This window comes from Apodemus sylvaticus, chromosome X (genome assembly GCF_947179515.1).
Source record: "Apodemus sylvaticus chromosome X, mApoSyl1.1, whole genome shotgun sequence".
Taxonomy (NCBI): Eukaryota; Metazoa; Chordata; class Mammalia; order Rodentia; family Muridae; genus Apodemus; species Apodemus sylvaticus.
This window is the reverse complement of record NC_067495.1, coordinates 129,997,586-130,003,585: the sequence shown is the minus strand read 5'-3', so window position 1 is coordinate 130,003,585 and position 6,000 is coordinate 129,997,586. Positions and strand designations below refer to the sequence as shown.

Below are 6,000 nucleotides of genomic sequence, written 5' to 3'. Positions count from 1 at the left end.
TACATTGAAACTCAGTTTGTGGGTGTATGTTGAAATATCATATAAATGTTTATCTGTGGTTTCCACCATGAGCTGTTTCTGACAGTGCGTTACATTTGATCAACAACACATGATTATTTTCTGAATTCTTAGCAAATGTCATGTCTTATTATTACGAAAGTACTGTAAGACTATCTCCCCAGGGATGTGTACATACACAGTGAAGTCATTAACAGCCATAATAAAGGCATGAGAAAGAAGTGCCTCTGGCAATGAAACCACAAAGCTAAGATTTTTCACATCTGGAATTTGTCCATATTCGAGTATGTGTATCATTCTAAATGGATTTTCTGCAAGTGGACTTTGTCTTCTAGTTTCAATGAATAAAATAATTATCAAACCCCCTTTTTTTATATGTGTTGGTAGTCTGATAGACACATAGCTTGGAGTTGTGAACAAGTAGCAGTGTCTTCCCCAACATAGGTTTGATACTCTGGCCAGAATATGTGCAGAATCCCTAGGGAAGGTGGGAAGGGAGCCAGCGGAAAGGGGGCTCTGGTAAAGGAAACCCTTTTTCTCACTCCTAGACTACTGAGTCCCTGGGTTTCCCCCACTCTCCCGCCCCATACTCTAAGACAATATGCTTCCATGAGTAAATGTTGCGCGAAGTGAGGGGGAAAAAGAATTGTGAAGACAGACAGGCCAGGTTGAAACTGATTTATTGAACTAGGTAGGCCTCTGTGTGATTTTAGATGAAAACAAAAAGGGAAATCATGGTGTAAGTTTTTCTCCAACGGAGCAAGGCCAAAGCAGCCTTAGTTTCTAATGTCTGTGTCTTGGTCACTTGGTCCCCTCCCAGCGCCATCCCGAACGCGATTGGCTCTGTTACAGTTCTAGACGCCACCTAGAGGGCATCTCTGGGAAACTCCTATCGCTGGAGTCCCGGTGGCGCGAGCGATCCGGGCTTCTGTTCCCAAGGCCTCCCTCCAGGGCCCACGTGAGGGGACCTGGCCTATGGGAGAAGGCCAGGCAGAGGTGCTCCTGGGAAGAGGGCGAGGGTCTCGGGACAGTGGGCGGGACTAGAGAGGTCACCTGCAGACACACCCTGGCTTCTGCTAAACCCGCTTCTTTCTCTTTCCCCCTCCGGGCACCGAGAAGACGCACCCGCGGGCTCTCCGAGCTCTAGGGTCCTTTTACGTAGCAAAGTCAGGCCTGGGAACAGAACTTTACGTTCGTGTAAAGTCTGTGGTACGTCCTCGTTTTGAGGAATGGGGCGGAGGGGGGGGACAAAAAAGCGAGAAAGGTCGAGCCTAGAGAAGTCGGGGGTCAAACTGACCAAAACCAGGACGGGAGGACCGAAGATGCAGCAGGCGAAAAGTCCTCAGCCACGGCCGGCTGTTGTACGGTAGGTAGTAAACCAGACAAGACAAGGTTGTTTCTAGAAAACTGAAAAACGGGCAGACTTTTTAAAGCAGTATTATTCTAAACATTTACTCGATTTTGAAAGTATTAAAGCTACAAACGAGGAAAACCAATGATTTTATGCCCAAAGTACAACGGAATTTGCCCCTTAAAAAAATCTATTTGTTACACATAGAAGTGAAGTTACGAGAATGTGTGGCAAGGGCATTTTTTGTTTTGTCTTGTTTTGTTTTGTTTTGCTTCTCTCCTTAAAGTACTTTGTTATTACTTTGTAATTTATCAAAATTGGAATACTTTGCCAGAAGTGGGTAAACTTTTACAATTTCTTGAGATAGAAAGAGCTTCTGAATACAAAGATAATAGTGATGCCAAACCCTTAGAAATCTACAGTGACTGCCAGGGCAGCAAATGGTTTGTTACTGCTAAGCGCTTTCTGCATGGCCATACCCTGCGTGCATCTGGTTATATTTAAGAAGAAGCAAGCTTGAATGCGTGCTCATATAGACATTGGTTAAAGGTTTCTACTTTGAGTCCTGGTCAGTGTTAAAGGGGCTAGACTGTACTATTCAACTTGGACATCTCAGACAATGTTGTATATTCATATTTCTATTGCGTTTATATTTTTATACAAACACATCACTGAAATACAAAAGGTGTGAATGCACCTGCTGGCCACTTTTCTTACAGTATACATCTCTGTATACATTTTGGAAATATCTAAGCACAATCAAGTATCACAAGTCACCTGTTTGTAATTTACTGTGTTGACAATATTCAGGAGAAATGCTAATGGAAAATTGGGTTATTAAATTCTGTATGTCTTCCAGGTTATTTTTTAAAGATTTATTTGTTTGTTTTATATAAGTACACTGTGGCTGTCTTCAAACACACCAGAAGAGGGCCCAGATTCCATTACAGATGGTTGTGAGCCACAATTTGCTGGGATTTGAACTCAGGACCTCTAGAAGAGCAATCAGTGCTCTTAACCACTGAGCCATCTCTCCAGTCCCTGACTTAGGGTTTTTTAAAGACATTTTTTGAGATGGAAACTTGTACAAAATTCTGCAAAGTGCACAGCTAGTGTTCTTATTTTTTTTTTCTTTCCTCTCCTCCCCTCTCTTTAAGACAGGGTTTCTGTAGATCAGACTGGCCTCCAACTTAAGAGATTCACTTACCTCTGGGATCAAAGGCATGCGTCTCCCACCACCTGGCTGAGTTCCTAAGTTTCTTAAGCTTTAATGTGTCTCGTTATCACGTGGAAATTTAGTTAAGGAAAACATTAATAAGTTCCTTGAATGATATAGCTATTTTATATTGCCATATGGATTTTTAAATATTAAGGGAGAAGCTAATGTTCTTTAATGAACAGAGTCAATGTAGAAACTTGGGAAATCTCTTATTTATCTAAAATACAGCCCTTTGAAATATTTAAGGATATTTTAATCTACCCAGAAATCAGACGTACAGGTTTAGAATTTAAAATCGTGTTTGTGCATGAATCTAATTTTATTATAAATTTGTTGCTGTTCACTGGCCATATATACGAAACTATATGTGTGTACTTGAAAGAAAATTGGAATAAATTTGCAAAGAATTATTAGTGCTTGATCCAAGAGCTTATGACATTGCTTTTTTTTCTGATCAAGATAGGGTGACTTTCTAAATCCTTTGCAAGCACCATAATTTAGGAGAACACTGTAAGATTTACTCCTAAGCCTTAACAGGCATAATAAAAACACAGGAAGCACTCATTAACGATTCCTGTCTGAAGGAAATGTGGTTGTGCTCCAGTGTTAAATGAACCTATGAGCTAAATTCAAGTCCCTTTTGACTGGAATTTATAGTCATTCCTGGACCCTACATTAGAGTTTCAGCCATGTTGCCTTCTACTGAACAAAGAAGGCCAAATACCCCTGTGAGAAAATGGAGGATTCCCTGGGAAGGAGGATTCTGGAGACCTAAGTCACCTGATTGGAGACCTAAGTCACCTGATTTGGTGCCTAAATTTGCATGTCTCCAGCAGCTAAATTCCAGAGCCTTTGTTATCTTAGGGATTGCTCACCAAAGCAAATGACTAGGGTAGGAGTAGAGAATCTTGGCTGGATAAAGGGCAGGTTTGTTAAGCCTTGGTAGAGGACAATGGAATTCTTGAAATGAAACTGGGTGCTACATGCCTGTATGATGTCCCTCACCAGAACAAATGGGGTGGCACCTTTCCTCAATCTTTCTTCTCAAAAGGTTTTTTTTTTTTTCCCAGCCAAAGAGTGGGAAGTAGAATCAGGTTTTCCAGAATAATAATATCACCGAGAGGAAGGTGTTTTCAAGCACAAAGGTTGGCTCTTTTGTTAAATGGGCCTAGGCCCTGATCAGACCATCTTCAACTTCAAAGAAGGAGCTTGAGACAAAGTGGGACTCAAGGGAAGAAACTAAAGGGGAACTGAAGGGGTGGTTGCATGACTGAGGACAGCTGCCAGATAGGCCAATTGTTGCAAGTCGTGGAGCTCATAGTGAAATCAGGCAAAAACAAGGCGCTCAGGGAGTTTTGCGGGAGGCCCTGGGCATTTGTTTTCTAGCTCTGCTTCTTGACCAAGGGGTAGGAGCTGAACAAACCTGCCCTAAGAAAACAGGACTCTGGAATTTAGCTCCCAGGGAAATGCAAATTTAGGCACCATATCAGGTGGCTTAGGATCAGATTCCCATGGAATCCTCCATTTTCTCACCTGGGTATTAGGAGTCTCAAAAGACATTCAGAATTAATGCTCCATTGTCAAGATCTGGAAGAGCCTAGAGAGAAGAGGTAGCCTTTTTCAGGCCCAAGAGATAACAGCTACAGTGGCCATGCAGGTTTTCCCCAGGGTCTAGTGGAAGGCCTGCTCTAGAACAGTGTGTAGTTCTCAACCTTCCTAATGCTGTGACCCTTTAATATAGTTCCTCAGGCTGTGCAGGGCCCCAACCATAACATTATTTTCATTGCTACTTCATAACTGTAATCTCACTACAGTTGTGAATTGTAATGTAAATAGTGCTTTCTGATGGTCACCCCTAAGGGGTCATGACATACAGGCTGAGAACCACTGCTCTAGGAGGATATGTTATTATCTCAGTTTTCATAAGAGATGAGACTTTGCCTATTCAAACTGGATGTCATTCTAGTAATAAAAATGAAACTCATGATACTTAGGACCTAACCGTTGATTCATGTTAGGAAGTGTTATTCAACGGCCTGCTTCTTAGCATTTTTTCTAATGAAGATTCCCTGTAGGCCTACCAGGATATCCTCTTATGAGAATTTTAAGCATACCAAGAACCCTAGGACTCTTGGTCTCAGGATAGTAAGAAATTATTTCATAGGAGTCACTGTACGTGAAGATTTCCCTCTCTGTACTAATAGTAGTGTTGGTAGCCGAGCACCCACAAGAGAGGAAGGAACGTGACTCTGCTGTATTGCCGTAATGCTTGCTCGCTGCTTCAACTCTTTTACCCAGGTGTGTTTCACCTCTCCTGCTAACCCTTCATCCCTGTCTACGAGGACAAAGAAGCTTCGGGGTACATTGGTGATGGGCCTAGCTGTCCTTGAGAATGCTCGTGATTAAGGTAAGCCATTGAATGAATGGAGACATTTGAAACAGCATGTTTCCATGGTCTTGAGTAATATGTGAAAGTGACCCAAGCCTTCTTCAGCTGACTGGAGGTAAGCAGGTGGTGAGAAGTGCTACACCAGCTAGGTTAAGTTTTCTGCACTGAAGTCGTAGTTTCGCCCTTGTGCTAGACTAAGGGGGTTACATGTGTAAAGATGGTGCATTGTTTCTCAAGTTAGAATTATGTACCTACACATAAGGTAGCCCTAGAGATATTAAGGTACAAGAATTTTGTAGTCACTAAGAGACTACATCTAGCCAGAAGGTGAGTAGAAACCTAAAGTAGTAGTACCTTCCTGAGTTCCAGGAATTAAAAACTGATAGATGGCCACTAGGGCTAACAGATATTCTTCAAGCGTTGTATTTGTGTCAGTTCAAATGGTATCTCAAAATGAAAGGGTCAAAGGAAAGAAACAATTCAGGACAGGCATAATGGACCCCTATCTTTTCCTTAGCAGAGAGCCTTAAATTCACCTGTGCTGAAGTTAAACTACAGTTCACTAAGAACTTCCATAATGCCCCCCGTGCTTTAAGTGAGCAAGAGCATGAAAGCAAAGTCTTTATCACAACTCAGTTTGTGTGGGGATTTACAGAACTGTACACACTCCAGCCAGAAAAGCAGTGCTGTTCATTGATTCGCCACTTCCAATGTCAATGGTTAGGACAGTTAACCTTTTTCATAGACATCCCTTTGTCCAAAGACTGCTTCGTGAAATTGGTCACACAGTCATCCTATACAGGAAAGTGCAGAGGTAGGCACAAAGAGAAAGGGCGGATTTTCCAAGAGTACCAATGGGGTAGGGAAAGGAGGGCATTTCCCAGCTTCTATATTCAAAATAGTCTTCTTCTACCTTTAGGACACTGAAAGCCATTTCCAAGTCCTCTTTAGGGGAGAGATAGATGCCCGTTTTAGGGATGAAAAAATGTTATTTCTTTTATGTGAAGCTATTTTGGTTAGAGA

General features: G+C 42.0%; 1 long non-coding RNA gene across 6 annotated transcripts in view; it reads left to right on the top strand.

Moving 5' to 3' along the window:
• Positions 1–1,059: 1,059 nt before the first annotated feature.
• Positions 1,060–6,000, top strand: part of LOC127674844 (uncharacterized) — a 31,008-nt gene continuing 26,067 nt past the window's right edge. For all 6 annotated transcript variants that reach the window (XR_007975374.1, XR_007975373.1, XR_007975372.1 and 3 more), the window contains exons 1-2: positions 1,060–1,384; positions 4,887–4,995. This is a non-coding gene — a long non-coding RNA (uncharacterized LOC127674844). The remainder of the gene's footprint in view (positions 1,385–4,886; positions 4,996–6,000) is intronic.